Genomic DNA, 17,973 nt, shown 5'->3' on the forward strand with positions numbered 1-17,973 from the left:
AAATTTGGTGGGGAAAATATGCTGTTTCCTTTGATTCAGTGACGAGCCTGCTTATTCAGATTCTATGGTCGTACTCTGCACATTACAAATAATGTTGCTCAATAAAGTATTTTTACAATTGAACTGAAACATCCTCCAACTGAATGGCAATATACCCAAATTACAACATAGCACACGGGAAATTAAGTCTCTTTGTTACTAACCTCATTTTTTTTAATTTTTATTTTATTTTTACTTTTTTTGAGAGGGAGTCTCGCTCTGTCACCCAGGCTGGAGTGCAGTGGCTCGATCTCAGCTCACTGCAACCTCCACCTCCCGGGTTCAAGTGATTCTCCTGCCTCAGCCTCCCAAGTAGCTGGGATTATAGGCACACGTACAGATCTCATTTTTCAAAATATTTATTTTTTGTTTTTTTGGCGACAGAGTCGCACCCAGGCTGGAGTGCAATGGCATGGTCTCGGCTCACTGCAACCTCTGCCTCCCCGGTTCAAGCAATTCTTCTGCCTCAGTCTCCCAAGTAGCTGGGATGATAGGCACCCACCACCATGCCCCCTTAATTTTTTGTATTTTTTAGTAGAGACGGGCTTTTGCCATGTTGGCCAACCTGGTCTTGACCTCAGGTGATCCACCCACCTTGGCCTCCCAAGGTGCTGGGATTACAGGCGTGAGCCACCACATCCAGCCAAACATTTTGTTTTACAAACATTTATATTTTGTTCATTATATTCTGGGCACTGTTCTAAACATTTGTACATGGAAAGTCAGTTGATTCTCTCACAAACTCTATACGTTCTACTATTTTCCTCATTTTACAGAGGAGGACCCTGAGGCACAGAGAGAGGCTACGTTACTTGCCCAATTCACCATCTAGTAAATGGTAGAGATGGAATTTGGATACCAGCAGTTTGATTTGAGGACACAGTCTCAACCACTACACTCTGCATCCTCTCTATAGCCCAAGACCACAAAGAACTTGAAAATTTTGTCATGGTGCAAAATTGACTGAACAAATGTGTTTACCAATGCCATTCCCTTTTCTCCCCAGGCACACAGCCTTGCCTTAGAGTTGGGCTCTGGCTGCATAACTGAGTATTGATCAACAGAATGTGGGTGAAAGTGAAAAGAAGGCCCCCAACAAGCTTGGCCATAACACCTCTGCACAACTGTCCACTTTTCTTTTCTTGCCTATGGCCAGATGCAGAGGAGCCAGAGGAGACTTTGAAACCTAGAAAACAGCAGAGCCCCACATGCAAGGAGTTTGGGTTCCTGAGTCACTACATGGAAGAGAGCACTTTGCTGCCCAGATCCACTGACCCATCCTGAACTGTGACAGGATCAAGAAACGTGCCTTTGCTGTGCTAACTCATTAAGGTTTTGTGGTTGCTACAGGTAGCAATTAGAGTTATATTACATACAGAATGATTACTCTTAAAAATAGAGGAAAATAATTTTACCAAAGAAGATTGAGATTAATATTACGAGGAAATCTAAACTCATACCCTCCTGCTTGATTTATTGAGCTATAAGAGTGACTCAATTCATCTTCTTGTGAGTTAGGCTATTATTCCAAAATGACAGCTTGGGGAAAAGTGGAGGCAAATATGTGGTTACTTTAAATCATCTAGATAAATGCTTGATAATCTGCTATAAGTGAGATTTCAAATAAGGGATTAGTTTTTGGTTTTAATGGGAAAGTTTTGCTATTATCCTCAATAAGAGAAATGCAAACTGTCATCATGTTTAGAAGCAGCATCTATAACAGGCTGTTAATTATTGTTAGAAACCCCGCAGTTCCTTGTTTCTGGTTATCCGCAACAGAATGAAAGGAATTTCTTCTTTATTACTTGTGAGAAATACCTAGTTAAGTCATTTGAAGGGGTTAATCCTATTTGATTCACTTGTTTTATTTCTCTAATAGCAGACCGTACCTCATAATTACTAAAGGCTTGCTGGTGAATTTCAGCGTTCTTGAGCAGCATCTTACAGATGGATCATCTGATTTGAGAAGGCATTTAATACAAACTGGCCAACCTCTCTGTACTGTAGTGTCAAAGGTGTGCCCAGGGTTTGGGGGAAACACGCAGGAGCTGCCTCCCCTACTCTGTGGAAGCAGCAGGCAGGAAGAGTTTCCTGCAGAAGGTGTCTCCTGAGCCAATGATCACCAGTGGACTGAAATCAGACTTTATCATTCCAGGTGGAAAATTCCAGTGGAAATTGGACCTGTTGACACGTACAGTGAACCATGTGTCTGGCTGTAATCACTGGCAGCTCATTCTCGCTTTAATTTCTACTGCTGTTATTAACTAAGAAAGCTGATTTAGTGTGTTCAGCTGATAGTATCAACACATTGCTTATTTTTAATCCCACATATAATCAACAGACTGAAAGATGGAATGACGAAAGCTCTTTAAGCCATCACAATGTCCTTTTCCTCAACCCGTGGAAACATACGAGCTTAAAGAGAGAAGCACTGGGATAAAGAGTTTCTGCTTCTCCTCAAGGAGGTCTGAGTCATTCTGAGCCTGTGGTCCACACTCAGCCAGAGGGAGAGAACCAAGAGCAAGAAGAAGTGCTGTCTGGAGAGAAGCCAAGCATATGCATGAATGTGGCATAAATACTCCCACCAGAGCCTGTTTCAAGCTACCAATGCATAGTCGCCGAGCATGGGGTTAGAAAGAGGTGTGCGGAAGCTCACCAGTATACAGAATTTCTACCACACAGATCTAAATAACTGGGAGAGCAGAGGTAGCAGAATGGAGGAAAGATCTAAATAACTGGGAGAGCAGTAAGATCTAAATAACTGGGAGAGCAGAGGTAGCAGAATGGAGGAAAATAATTAGGAAGTGAAACACTTGGAATGTCTATAACCTTTGTTTTTAATATAATCTGCTCAATTGTGAGTTTCTATAATTCTTATTTAAAATTTATTTTATTTTTATTTATTATTATCATTGCTTTTTTGTAGGAGGGGTCTCACTGTTGCTCAGGCTGGTCTTGAACTCCTGGCATCAAGCAATCCTCCCGCCCCGGCCTCCCAAAGTGTTAAGATTAAAGATGTGGTGGGGTGGGGTGGCTCACGCCTGTAATCCCAGCACTTTGGGAGGCCCAGGCAGGTGGATCACAAGGACAGGAGATCAAGATCATCCCGGCTAACACAGTGAAACCCTGTCTCTACTAAAAATACAAAAAAATTAGCCGGGCATGGTGGCGGGCCCCTGTAGTCCCAGCTACTCAGGAGGCTGAGGCAGGAGAAAGGCATGAACCCAGGAGGCGGAGCTTGCAGTGAGCTGAGATCGCACCACTGCACTCCAGCCTGGGCGACACAGCGAGACTCCGTCTCAAAAAAAAAAAAAGATTAAAGATGTGAACTGCTGTGCCTAGCCAATTTAATTTTTAGCAAAAGCTATGTTTGACAAGTGGCTCACAAAATTCCTGAGAATTTGACAATCAATCTTGCAGGTCACCCAGGCCAGCACCAGCACATACTGCTCTTGGCCATTCAGCTGAGGTACCTAAAGCAGAGATAGCAGAGATGAAAAGACAGAGACCCTTATCCAGGCTTATCAGTCTCCACCAGCCCTGCCTAAGCCCTAAGCTCTTCTCCTTAGACTGGGAGGAGGTGGGGATGTACTAGTGGCTGGCAGATGTAGCCCCATCTGGGCTCTTTTGCATATCATTTCCATCTCACATCTTCAGATTTTATTCCCAGTAGCCCAAGACAAATATCTCACCTTTCTGGACACTCACCCTGGCCTGCCAGGTATCTGCCTCAAGGTGCTTCGTGCCTGCCCCAGATTGTAACAGGAAGCCCCATAATCTCCCCAGCCTCTGACAGCAGAATCCCCAAATCTTAGCAAAATAGCCTGTTCTCACCATTCCTCTTCTCACATTCTGGGCAGCATAACTACTACTATTTCCACAGTTCAATTTTAACAAAATTATATGTCAGGCACAGGCAGGGCACCAAGGAACACATAATCACTTCCTTCCCTCAAAAAGATCGTTTAAGTATAACACACAAATCAAGCACAGAAGAGAATAAAACACCAACTAAATCAACTGTCAAAATGGGTGGACGTTCATCCTCAGTTATATTCCTTCTGCTATCATTAGCAGAGAGCTAAGCATCCTCCACGGAACTGCCCGAGTCCCCCGTTCAGGATAGAGGCTGCCATTACCTCCTACGCCAGATATCACAACCCCAATCCCTAATGAATGGGTGGGCAGGCCCATCCCTTTTGTGTTACTGAGTCCCTCAACTGAAAAAGAAAATAATTTGCATCTCTTGATCTCTCAGGAACTTCGTGTGGAGTCCTCACAGCGGGGTTATAGGAAGAGGGGCTGCCCTTTGGGAGACAAGATATGCGTGTGCAAAGGGGATCCTAACAACACAGGGGCTGTGAAGACAGCAAACAAGTCAACACACACCACCCGAGCCACTCCACCACACAAACCCCACCCATCATTATACCCAAGACACAGGAGGTTAATATTTAAACCATCACATGAGCGAAGGAGGAAGAATACAGTGCTTCCTGGCTGGACCGATACATTGAAAACAGCAAAAGTCCCTAAATTTGTGGGGACGGGGTCATGTTTAGCAATTATTTTAATAAGCAAATTAACAGGTACACTAAATGAATTCCTCAATTTTGTCAGTGATAACGAAGTAACAGTTATAAACATTTCGAAGAATTAAAAACAATATGAATAGACAGTGAGTGTTGATTAATTCCAATCCAGTTATTATACAGACTTAGACAGATATATCGAAACTTTCCCTACAGAGTGGAAAACTCAGACACCTCCCTGCCAGACCAGTCCCCGCCGGGGAATCTCAATTCTTACTTACACAGAGGCAATCTGATCCCATTCCTTGGCCTTTCCTGTCAAATGTCTTCCCAAATGACTTAAGGGACCTGGAATTTCCTGACTCTGACAATTTTCATGTCAACCCTGATCCCCTGGCAGCATGTCCCCTGCAGTCCTTTCTTGGCTCTAGGTTTGGTGGCCAGGACATTGCCGGGCACTTCAGGACATAAGACAAAGCCAGGAGCCATGGAGGAAAATAACATTACAGGGCTATTATAGAAGTCTGGTGATTAAGGAAATTTAGGGGCAGTGACAGCAGTGCAACAGAAGGACTTCAGATTGGGTTGCAGGCTCACACAGTTAGGGCTGTAAACCTGTGGCCAGGATTCTGGTGAGAGGCAGGGTGCTCAGCAGGCAGCCAGTCTCAGATCCACAGTAAGTGTCCGTCTAAATATCCAGGATTTTGTGCCACTCTGCCTGGGTTAAAACACACCAGTAAAGCAGAATCTCATTCCCTGGAGACATAGAAAGAGCCTTCCACTCCTTGTAGAGACACTATGCAAAGTCACTCTGAGGTTCTTTTAACTGTTCCTGCAGAGATAGTACAGTCAAAAAGGAAGGGCAAGTCAGGCATGGTGCCTCATGCCTGTAATCCCAGAACTTCAGGAGGCCAAGGCAGGCAGATCACTTGAGGTCAGGAGTTTGAGACCAGCCTGGCTAAAATGATGAAACACCATCTCTACCAAAACAAACAAACAAACAAAAATTAGCCGGTATGATGGTGCCACACCTGTAATCCCAGCTACTCAGGAGGCTCAGGCAGGAGAATCGTTAGACCCGGGGAGGCGGAGGTTGCAGTGAGCCAAGACTGCGCCACTGTACTCCAACAGAGTGAGACTGTCATCTAAAGAAAAAACAGAAAGGGCAGACTCACCATCCTGAAAAAAAAAAAAAAAAAAACCCAAACATCTCAAAGAAGGCTGATGTCACGTCTCGATTTATGTATTCTTTCTTTTTCTTAGGCCAGTGAACTAGCATGTTAGTGGGGTAGCTTAATGATTATCTAGGTTTTGGCAGCAGGTCCACAGTGATCCATAGCCCAGGCAATAAAATTTCTGTGTAATCCTGAAATAGATTTGCACAGAACCGTTCTATAAATATATATACTAGAGCTACTCTTTAAACTAATTTTGATTAGAGTTTAGAAGTGGAAAAGCATTCTGATCTTAAAAAGAAAAAAGTAAACCTAATGGAAAGCGCAAGTGATCCTGGGACTTCACTGGTTCCCCCATCCCTGCATCTACATCCTCCCAATGTGATTTTGCACCAACTTCCCTCTAGAGGCAGATTCTTCCTCTACTCCTGGAATCTGGGTGGCCTGTGTCTTGCTTTGGCTAATGGACAGTGTCAAATGTGACCTGGCAGAGACCTGGAAGGCACCTGCTCACTGGGGCTGTCCTCTCTTGCTGCTCTTGGAGCTCTGCCTCTACCTGAAGATGTTGGGGTTCCCTGCTGGAGGGTGAAAGACTTGGGCCTGGCTGCTCCTGCCACCCCTGCTCACAGCCTGCCAACTGCCACATGTCACGCAAGGCCAGCCTGGATGGTCAAGCCTCCAGATGACCCACATGACAGACACATGAGACAGCTCAGGAGAAATTGGCCAAACTGGCCCAAACCAGAACTTTCCAATTGACTCATAGGCTCAGGAGCAACTTTAGGGTTCTGACTTTATGTCACCCTCCTCTTTCCATGAGCTTGCCACCTCAACCCACAGCCGACAGGGAGAACAACTTTCACACTCCATGTGCTCTGCACCTTGATGGCAGGTTGGTGAGAGGTTTGCCCCCTTCAAGTTGCCCACTGAATGCACCACAACACTGCAGGCTCAAGGCAGCGCTGGTCACTACCTGCCCAGCCCCGACATGCCACAGAGCAAGGACATGCCTGAGCCCAAAGTCCTGCTTCCCTGACCTTCCCTGAGCCCAAAGTCCTGCTTCCCTGACCTTCCCTGAGCCCAAAGTCCTGCTTCCCTGACCTTCCCGAGCCCAAAGTCCTGCTTCCCTGACCTTCCCTGAGCCCAAAGTCCTGCTGGGGGCAGAGGACAGCAGCAGCACTTGCTGGGTAAAAGCAAGGAAGGCGAACCCAAACAGAGCCTGGAGCACCGGGGAGTGAGGGAGCAGTCAGCCAAGGACCCTCCCAGGGAGGAGAGGAGACAGCAGGAGGCTAGACCACACGCAGCCCCAAACCCCTAGAGCGTGCTCCATGGACCCATGGAACTTCACTTTCAAAATGCAAATGGAAAGATAAAACTCGGAAGAATTTCAAGATAGCAACCTTAAGCACGGGGCCCTTCTGACTCCATCAGTCACATGCCCACAAAGCCAGACCCACTCCTGGCTCATAAATGAAGTGTTGCTGCCGGCCCCACCTCTCTCCAGGGCCAGGTTGACTATGGGTCCCCTGACTGCCCCACTTCAGGCACATACAGCTTTAAGAGCAGTCCAAAAGCAGTCAGCATGTTCCATCTGGTCAGTTGCAATACAGCTACGCCTGTTTCCTCCTTCAAATGGTACTTTTGTTGCTAGGCAGCCATGAAGCTTGTGGCTTCCTTGGATTTTGTGGTTCCTTCTAAATGGAGCAGAGACAAGAAACTGGACTTAAAGGACAAGCAAAAAATGTCAGGAAAGACAGCTTTCCAACAAGCAGTGCCACGTGTCCCTTTCACAAGTCTTAATAAAACCAACACAAAACTCGGTTCAATCATTCTAGCTTTTACGGACTGTGATTCCCCCTTAACCCGTAACAACCACTGCAAAGGGACAAGACACAGGGCACACACTCTGGGGTTGTCCTCTGCTATTTCCTAAGGTTATAGTGAGAATGTGGTATTCATTTCATTAACCTTCAAACTATGCATACTCCTCACATGTATTCCTTTGTACGTATAATGCATTTCACATAAAAAATGTAATTACATTTACATGTTTTAAAAATACAAGTAATGCTTGGTCAATTTTCTTAAGAGAAAGACTACATGAAATCAAGTCACATAATATCAGAAGAAAGCAGTTCCTGTTGGCTAACCCCAACAGATCATTTTTAAACTTTTAAGTTCTTAGTGGCCCATTTGGCCTTTTCTAAATGAGCACATCATAGTTACTTTAATAAATGTTTTAGGATGAAACAAGGATATTTTTGACGACCCAGCATACATGGGTTATGAAATAACATAAATGTATTTACTTTGAAAGCAGTTGGACTTTACTTTCTCAGAAACATTCAATAAGTTACGTTCTTTGCGGCCACCAAGCAAGAGAAGCAATGTCTTGAAACTGACTTAAGCAGTTTCCCAATAAACCCCAGATTTCTATTTAAGTCAACAAAAGAGTCCAGCTCACCAACCAAAGGCAAGGGCCTCTATCAAATTCTGCAAGAAAGACAAAGGTCACGCATCTCCCACTCAGAGCTTAAATTTAGAGAGAGTGATAGTCTGGTAAATAGGTAAATATTTGAATTATTTTAAAATATTTTACTATCATTAAATAGCCAAAAACACATCACAATTTCCCTTGAAAAAGCTAGAATATATTTTTTACTTATGTCTATAGGCACCTCTTGCCATTTTCCGTTTCACTTTATTCAAGCTGAAAATCGTATCAACACTATGTTTCAGGATTATTATGACCACTGGTTTGTTAACTCATTCAGATTAATAGTCTTTTCCTGTTCTTCTCCATGCCACACACTACACTGTGTCCTGGGGAGACAGACAGCCCCAAGCAAGACAGACTAGGTCCTCGGGAGCACTCGGGGCTGTGGACAGGACTGATCACCCAAGGCAGTTGAGGAAGTGAGGAGGCATAATGAGTTAGTTGTCTGTGTTGTTTCTGTTCTTGTTTTCTTCAGGAGGGGATGTGGGATGCAGGGACTGAAGCACAGTAGATGCAAAAGTCCTGTCACAGAGTGTGAGCAGTTAAGTCAGCGAAGGGAGACAGGCCACCAGCCATGGAGGGGGAGCCTCTCTGGCCAAAGCAGACTAGCCTTGTTTCTAGGGCAATAAGAAGCCATGAAATGGAATGGCTGTGAGCAGGTATGTGCAGAACCAGCTTTGCAGTGTGGGGATGAAAGAGGGAAGACAAATGGAGAAGCCACCACTAGGATCAGAGGCAATTTGAATGTGGCTTGGAAAATGGTGAATCCAGTGGAAATGGAGAGAAGGAAAGGGAGAGGGGTGGTATAGGGAAGGAGGGCATGAAAGAGAGAAAGGAAAAGTTAGAGGATTGAGTGACTGGTTGGATATGGTGGTGTCCAACATAGAGAGGCAAAATATTGAGTTTCTTGCTTGAGCAAATTAGTTAACTGGCAGTACCATTTACCATTTGCATTAACATGGCAAACACGGGACTAACAGCTGTCTGGGGGCAGGGAGATAGGATACAATGAGGATTTGGTTTTTGGTTTTTCGGTTTTGTTTTTTGTTTTGAGGCAGGGTCTCACTCTATCACCCATATTGGAGTACAGTGGCATGAACACAGCTCACCACATCCTTGACCTCCCAGGCTCAAGTGACCGTCCTGCCTCAGCCCCCCGAGTAGCTGGGACTACAGATGTGCATCACCACGCCTGGCTAATTTTTTAACTTTTAGTAAAAATGAGGTCTCGCCATGTTGCCCAGGCTGGTCTTGAACTCCTGGGCTCAGGCAATCCTCCTTCCTCACCTTCCTAAAGTGCTGGGATTACAGGCATGAGCCACTGTGCCAGGCCACAACTGGGATTTGTTTTTAACATGTTTGTCTATAAAAGGTGGTGAATAAAGAAATAGATTCAGGGCACTGGGTGTTAATAAAAACACGATGGCTGAAATCCCAGATTGAGACTGGGTCATTGATAATTTTAAAAGGGTTATCTGGCTCACAATCCTGCTGGCTGAAAGACTGGGCATGTGGTGAAAGCCTCAGGCTGCTTCCACTCATGGCAAAAGGCAAAGGGGAAGCCAGCATGTGCAGAGATCATATGGTGAGACAGGAAGCAAAAGAGGTAGGATGGAGGTACCAGGCTCTTTTTTAACAGCCAGCTCTTGCATGGAAAAAATATGGGTAAGAACTCACTCTCCCCCAACCATAGGCATTAATCTGTTCTTGAAGGATGTATCCCCATGACCCAAACACCTCACCTTATGCCCACTCTCAACACTAGGAATCAAATTTTGACATGAGATTTGGAGGGGACAACATCCAAACTACAGCAGTGGTCTTTTGTGACTGGTTTCTTTCACTAAGTGTAATGTTTTATGAGCTTCATCTATGCTGTAGCATTTATTGGTATTTCACTCCTTTTATTTCTGAATAATATTTCAAAGCATGGATATATCACATTTTATTTATCTATTCCTCAGTTGATGGACATTTGGACTGTTTCCACTTTTTGGCTATTATGAATAATACTACTATTACATTTGTCTGTGTACAAGTTTTTATGTAGACATACGCTTTCACTTCTCTTGGGTATATACCTAGGAGCAGAAATGCTGGGTCATTAACATTTTAAGAAAATGTCAGACCGTCTTCCAAAGTGGCTGTATCATTTTACATTCCTACCAGCAATGTTTGAAGTTTCCAATTTCTCTACAATCTCACCAACACTAGTTGTTGTTTGCCTTTTTTATTATGGCAATACTAATAAATGTGAACTGATATCTCATGGTTTTGATTTGCATTTTCCTGATGGCTAACGGTTTTGATCATCTTGTCATGTATTAATTGGGCATGCGTATATCTTTTCTGAAGAAATAGCTATTAAAATCTTTTGCCCATTTTAAAATTGTGTTATTTGTCTTTGTTGTTCAGTTGTAAGAGCTTCTTACATATTCTAATACAAGTCTTCTATCGGATACGTGATTTGCAAAAATCTTCTCCCATTGCATGGATTGTTTTTGACTTTCTTCATGATGCCCTTTGAGGCACAGAAGTTTTCAACTTTGATGAAGTACAATTTACCTATTTTCTCTTGTTCTTTGTGCTTTTTGTGTCATATCACTTTCATTTTGAAGGATGTTTTTGCTATAAAAAGAATGCTAGGTTAGCAGTTATTTTCTTAGAGTATTCTAAAACTGTTATTCCATTGCTTTCTAGCTTACATCATTTTGGTTTAAACATCAGCTAAGTCTGATATATCTCTTTTGAAGATAATCTATTTTTCTCTAGCTGCATTTAATGCTTTCATTGCCTTTAATTCCCATAAGTTTTAATATAATGTGTTTGTGTGCAGATTACCTTGTAATTTTCCTATCTAGTATCGCAGCACTTCTTGAACTTATGGTTTGACATCATTTGTTGATTTTACAAAATTGGCCATTACCTTTTCAAATATTGCTGTTGTTCATTCTCCTTCTTTTCCCATTCTGTTATTTTAATACATATATTTTAGACCCATGACTCATATGCTTCTTATGCTCCTTTCTGCATTTTCCATTTTCTGCTCTTCATAAATTGGTCTTAATATCTTCTACTGACCTATATTTCAGATCATTAATTCTCCCTCCATCTGTGTCTAATTTTCTGTTGAACCATTTACTCCATACTTAATTTTTGTATTTGTTGTTTCTAAAATTTCCATTTGATTATTTATATTGTATATCTCTATTTTGTTTTGTTAAAATTCTTTATCTTAATCTATTTTCTAGTATGTATTTATCACAATTGTTTTAGAGATCATATCTGATCATTCTGTTATCTGGATCACATAGATGTTTCTATGGTCTTTTTTATTCTTGGTCATGTCTCTGGATATATCAAATAAATCTTTATTGAATGTAGTCATTGTTTATTAAAACATTTAGAGGCTCTGGATAATGTTTTCCTTCAGAGAGGATTTTCCTTAGCTTCTCGCAAGCCATAGGATAGATCTCCTTAATCCAAACAAGGATTAAACTCACTCAAAACTGCGTTTCAGTATTTGTATGGCCTATTATGTGTTCGGTTAGCCCTTATTTCAATGGTGTAATCTTTAGGGGTCCCAACTGAATGACTGGAATGTTGAACAGAATCCGTCTATCTTGGTGAACCCCATCTCCATTTTTTTCTCCCCAGCAGAATGAAACTATTAGCTCTGCTTAACTTCTCAACCTGCTCAGTCACTTTCTACTTGCCTTCATAGACTCTGCACCTGCCACTCATGAACAGGTAAATACATCAAGATGAAAAGCAACTTAGAATATCAGACTTAATTAGTCTGACCTCACTGAGTCTCCTTTTTCTCTGGGGTTTTGGCCACCTTGGTAGTTCTCCAGAGCCTTCAAACAAATGTTTTTGGTCCTCTGGCTAGCTTCTCCATTGTTCTGGATAGAATATTGGTCTGCTACAAGCTAGTTCATTATAGTCAAAAGCAGAAGCCCAAACTTCTAACTTTTAATAGCTAAAAATATTTACTATTCAATTAACACAAGTTAACATGAATTATTTAATCACACAAGCCTATGAGGATGGCACTGTTATTATTTCATCTTTAATTGATATAAAACTGTAGCACAAGCTCACAGAACACTATACTTTGGCCAAATAACTTGCCCAAAATTGACACAATTAGTAGGAACTGAATCCAAATGACATGGCTCATGAGACGTTGTTCTTAGCTGCTGTGCAAGAGAATATAAGGAAGAGGAAGAAGAAGAAATGAATGAGAAAGAAAGGAAGGCAAGGGACGAAGTCATCAGCAAACAACATTTACAGGCTGCATCAAAGAAAAGGAGACTAAGCAGCAGCAGCCAGAGAGAATCAGAGAAAAAAACAAGAAAAAGCTGTCATACAAACCAAGGGAAGCGTGCTTCAAATAGAACATGGTCAACCGGAAAACGTCGATGAGAGGTCAAGTGCGACACAGACTACAACATCTGGAATAATTAGGTCTAGTGTTACCAGCTGCTCAACCTTCAAACAACAAAAACCTTTGCCAAAATATGTATGCTCCAATCCCCACCTCCTATTCTTCTGCAAACATTCACAGTGCACACAGCGGGTCCCAAGCATATCCTGCTTATTTATTATTATCCTGCCTAACAAAGTGAGGCAATGCAAACCACTCCTAGATGACTAAACTACATAACCAAATTCACGCAGTTAAAAATTGAACAATTATTGGATAAACCACATAAATAGGATAACTCTTACTGATTCTCTTTAAATTGTCAAAGCTCTTGCATAAAGTTTACAAGGACTTTTAATATGTTATTGCTTTATATTTAAAAATCCCTGTTGTTCACATTCATTCAAACAAAAATACTACAATATATAAAGAAACTTACAAACATATGAAAGACTTTCAGTATGATCAGAATGAAGAGTTGGTGAAAGAGAGAGAAAGCAAAAACCTAGGGGAAGGGGCGCATTCTTTCATTAATGTGAGCCACTAATAAAGTAGATCCAGTAAGAACAGGGTTTATGCATAGGATCACTCAGATCAGCTACATAATTTGTAGCTACACCAAAAATGTGGGGCCTAATGTTCAAAAAAAAAAAAAAAAAAAAAAATCATTCTCCTTTTGTCAACAGTCTCTTTTGACCTCCCATGGTGTTTTTTAAAATCTGCTATTTACTATTGCACTTCCTCAGGCATGGGGATACTCACTGGACATATGTAGAGTTTCACAGGTACCCACAGCCCCAGCCCCACCACTCTCCATATGAGGAACATGCCCAACCCCAACCTTCTCTGCACCTGCACCCAGGCCCCTGCTGGGTGAAGAGCAGCAGAAGTCCCTGGGCAGGGTATGAAGTGGGCAGCAGACCACCCATCACAGGGAATAGGGAGGCAGAAGCACCAAGCCCCCAGCACCTGCTCCACTGTCCCATTGGCGTTTGCTTAAAAGACACAACTTCAGAAATAAAATTAAGAATTTCAAGACTAGAGCCACATTGCATTAAATTCCAAGTGCAGAGCCCCCTTCTGCATATGGGGCCCTGTGCAACTGCACTCGTTACACACCCATGGAGTCGTTCCCAGAGCAGGCCACACTCAACACTTCCTGTTGGATTCTGGGCTGTGAATCCAGAGCGGCCAGTCGACTGCTGCCTCCCCTCATCTGCTTGCATTCCTGGATGGCGGGGCCCATAGAATATGACTTGGAATCACAAGACACTACTGCCCAGTGCCCTGCCATCCCTCCATCAACCTCCCAAGAGCATTTAAAATGCAGATTCCTGGAACATACCCCAATTTCCTAATTCTGTGGGTCTGAGCAGGTGGGGCCCGGGACATGTCACATTTTCTACCACCCATAGATGACCTGATGCAGGAACCTGGGGCCCCACCCTGAGAAAAGGTGCCAGAGACACCACCACTTCAGCTCCCCTGGGCAGGGGGAGAGCAGAAGTCTCAGGTTGGGCTGAAAACCAAGAGCAGAAACTCATGATTCCCAATCTGTTCAGAACTTTCCCCTCTGTAGCCAGTGCCCAGCTCTCCTTACTACTTTGTCACATTTATCCACACGGTACCCTTCAGGCTGAGTGAGTATGTCCCGGGGTCCAAGGGTAGGCCCACTGAAATCCAGGTAAAACACACAAATGGGCCAAGAATCTAGCTCCACCTGGCATCTGTGATACGAAGGAGCAGAAGCCACACTTCAGGGAAGTCCAGCTGGCCATGACTGCAGACTTCTAGGAAAAGCTTTTAAGAATACTAGAGGGTAAGCTGCCAGGTGGCCAGGAAAACCCAGAACTCACAAGCCACTCCATACCATCCCCAGAAAACAGCCCTTAAGGGATAAAGAAAGCCAGCCTCAGAGCCAAGCCGGTAGCAGAATATTGGGCCGGCCTGTTATCTATCACAGCTGTGAAACGATGGGGGCCTGCGGGACATCAGCGTTCTACAACTGGCAGAACACTGCAACACTCAGTGTGACCCACATGGCATTTTAGAATACTTTTGGTTAGCTGCCAACAGTTAAAAGTAAAGGCATAGTACATAAAAAGCCAGGTTTCCAGCTTCTCTTGAAGGTTGGAAACATCCAGAGACCCTGGGCTGTCCTTTACAGCAGCCCCAGGGAGGCTGGGCTGAGCAGTACTGCCCTTCATTCCAAGCACATGCTACCAAGTACCCAGAGCCACCTGCCTGCCTGGCTATTTCTACTACATATCTGGACCCTGGCTCAGGTGACTCAAAGGTCTTTTTCCTCAGATGTGATATGATTAAATGTGCAGTTTCTTCATTTAGTTCCAACTGTACATAATACTAATGTTCTCTACCTGCCACCTTCTCAATAACCAGAGGATTTCAAGGTCAGCAGCATGAAACCAGCAGTGTAACTGACTCTACTCCATTCCCTTAGTAATTCATTAACTCTGTGACCAGACAGCCCTGGTTTAGTGATCAGCTGAGACCCCTCAACCAAACACCTCTACTCATTGAGGGCTGTGCTGCCTTTAATATCCTCAGAGTCCCAGATACCCAAGTCAGCATCCACTGCCTCCCCTCTGTTTCCTCCATTCTGTCTCCAGAACAAACAGAAAGCCCCACTGTGAGATGCCTGAGATGCAGATTACGGGAGTCCTGTTCAGTGGTGATGCCTCCCCCCACCTGGCATCACAAAGTATAGGGTTAGTGTGAGCTGTAATTAAAGACTGGTCCCTGTACTCCCTGCCACAACTTTTAAAATCCAATTTTAAAATCCACAGGCATCCATGTATTTCTAAATTACAACTTGTACACTTTTAATTGGAAGAGAAAAACAGAAAGAAAAAAACAAGCATGGTCCTTGCTCATGAGCAGAAGATCACAAGTCTTTAGAACTTGTCTCCCCTGGAGCTCCAGGATGCTGAAGGATGGCCCTTCCAAAGAGCCACATGCAGGGGACAGCAAAAGTGAAACGCTGCCATTTGTAATGTCACATGCCCCAGGTAAATATTCCCTGAAAACCCCCACACATATTGTCATCTTCAATTTGTGTTTGAGAAATGTTCAGAGAGAAAAAGTTCACTCCTGTTCCAGGATTATTCACGTTATATACCAGCCCAGAGCAGGGCTATCACTGTGACCAACTCTGGTGTGTTTGGGGATCGCATTCACTTTGCAGGAAGTGCATTTCTATAACAAAAAATACAAATGGTCAGTACATGACTCTGAGAATGTTCCAAGTTAGTTCGTCTGAGAGTCGGGAGGATCTGACCTTTAATATAAAAATTAACTTTCTTTTCTTTTTCTTTTGTTTTTTTTTTTTTTTTTTTTTTTGAGACAGAGTCTCAGTCTTTCACCCAGGCTGGAGTGCAGTGGCACAATCTCAGCTCACTGCAACCTCTACCTCCCAGGTTCAAGCGATTCTCTGTCTCAGCCTCCCCAGTAGCTAGGACTACAGGCATGCGCCATGATGCCAATCTAATTTTTATATATACATATATATATATATATATATATATATTTTTTTTTTTTTTTGTATTTTTAGTAGAGACGGGGTTTCACCGTGTTAGCCAGGATGGTCTCAATCTCCTGACCTCGTGATCCGCCCGTCTCGGCCTCCAAAGTGCTGGGATTACAGGCTTGAGCCACCACGCCCGGCCTCCTTTTTTTTTTTTATATGGAGTTTCACTCTTGCTGCCCAGGCTGGAGTGCAATGGTGCAATCTTGGCTCACTGCAACCTCCACCTCCCAGGTTCAAGCAATTCTCCCAGCTCAGCCTCCCAGGTAGCTGGGATTACAGGTGCATGCCACCATGCCTGGCTAATTTTTTTTTTTTTTTTTTTGGTATTTTTAGTAGAAACAGGGTTTCACCATGTTGGCCAGGCTGGTCTCGAACTCCTGACCTCAGGTGATCTGCCCACCTCGGCCTCCCACAGTGCTGGGATTATGGGGGTGGGGGGGCGGTGGTGAGCCACCACGCTCAGCTGAAATTAATTTTCAATCTAAGGTTGCTGAGGATGGTCAATGAACATTTTAAACATAGTCTATTTTCTAGTGAGAATACACTGTGAAATCTGAATTTATAGATTATCATCTGTGAGATTCAGATCTGTCATCAGTCACCATCTTATTGGGATCTAGAGATACTCTACAGCTAAAAAGCATACTATAATGATGGCTTTTAAAATGTCAAAATCAAAATTTTCTTCAGGCCCCAGAAATGGTTCAAGTGCTTTTGGTCACAGGCAGTGATACGTCTGTGACAGGACTCAACTCAGGTTCCTTTCCAGTTCAGCACTCAAGGTGAAAGGACTTGAGATTTTCTGGAAAACAATTCATACCCGTCATCCTCATGGAGGTGCACACATGAGCACCATCGCCTGCTTACTTTATAACTTGCCTAAACATACAGTTTCTTATGGCCACCACATGGTTTGGTTTTAGGCAGACAGTAATCCTTCCTAGATATTGAGAAATGCTCTGGCCAAGCAGACGCTGCAGCACCAGATGTGTGTGGTGTAAGAACACATCACACATATGTCCTAAAAGGTTGCCACAACGTTCATGCTATTCTGCCAGTGAGATGCCCGTGCTGTCATGTGCACGAGTATAACCTGGTTTTCATACAGCCTCACGCACCCTTGTGGAAAGTAATGACTGAACAGGCAGGAACCATTCAGGCTTCAGTTCCTCTGTGCCTACTGTTCAGAGCCACCCCTGTCTAGCAACAGAGGCACGTGAGGAGCACAGGGGCACTCAAGTTCCTGCACACTTGGAGGCCAGGAACAAAGATGTGGCAGCAGCATCCACATAAGGCAAGCTGGACACTTCCTTCAGGCAGCAAAGCTGGATAATGGGGAATGCTGGACAGGTCTAGAAGTTTATGACTCCAAGGTTACAGCCATTTCTACTAGGCCAAGCTTGTCCAATCCATGGCCCATGGGCTCCATGCCATCCAGGACAGCTTTGAATGTGGCCCAACATAAATTCATAAACTTTCTTAAAACATTATGAGATTTTTTTGAAGTTTTTTTTTTTAGCTTATCAGCTATCCTTAGTGTTAGTGTATTTTATGTGTGGCCCAAGACAATTCTTCATTTGCCAATGTCGCCCAAGGAAGCCAAAAGATTAGACGCCCCTGTTCTAGGCAATTGCCATGTGCATCCATGAGCCTAGCCCAGGCCCTGAAGATTTGTAGCTGCTCCCAAGGCCGAGAGGAGTAGGGATAGGCCTCAGGCACACCTGCTAAAAGAAAGGGGCACACAGCCAGGGTGC

General features: G+C 43.6%; 1 protein-coding gene across 8 annotated transcripts in view; it reads right to left on the reverse strand.

Moving 5' to 3' along the window:
* The window catches only part of FHOD3 (formin homology 2 domain containing 3), a 492,791-nt gene that overhangs the window by 434,230 nt on the left and 40,588 nt on the right, over positions 1-17,973 (reverse strand). The window lies entirely within an intron of this gene.

The sequence above is a fragment of the Trachypithecus francoisi genome, unplaced genomic scaffold (assembly GCF_009764315.1).
Source record: "Trachypithecus francoisi isolate TF-2019V2 unplaced genomic scaffold, Tfra_2.0 Lachesis_group19, whole genome shotgun sequence".
NCBI classification, from domain to species: domain Eukaryota; kingdom Metazoa; phylum Chordata; class Mammalia; order Primates; family Cercopithecidae; genus Trachypithecus; species Trachypithecus francoisi.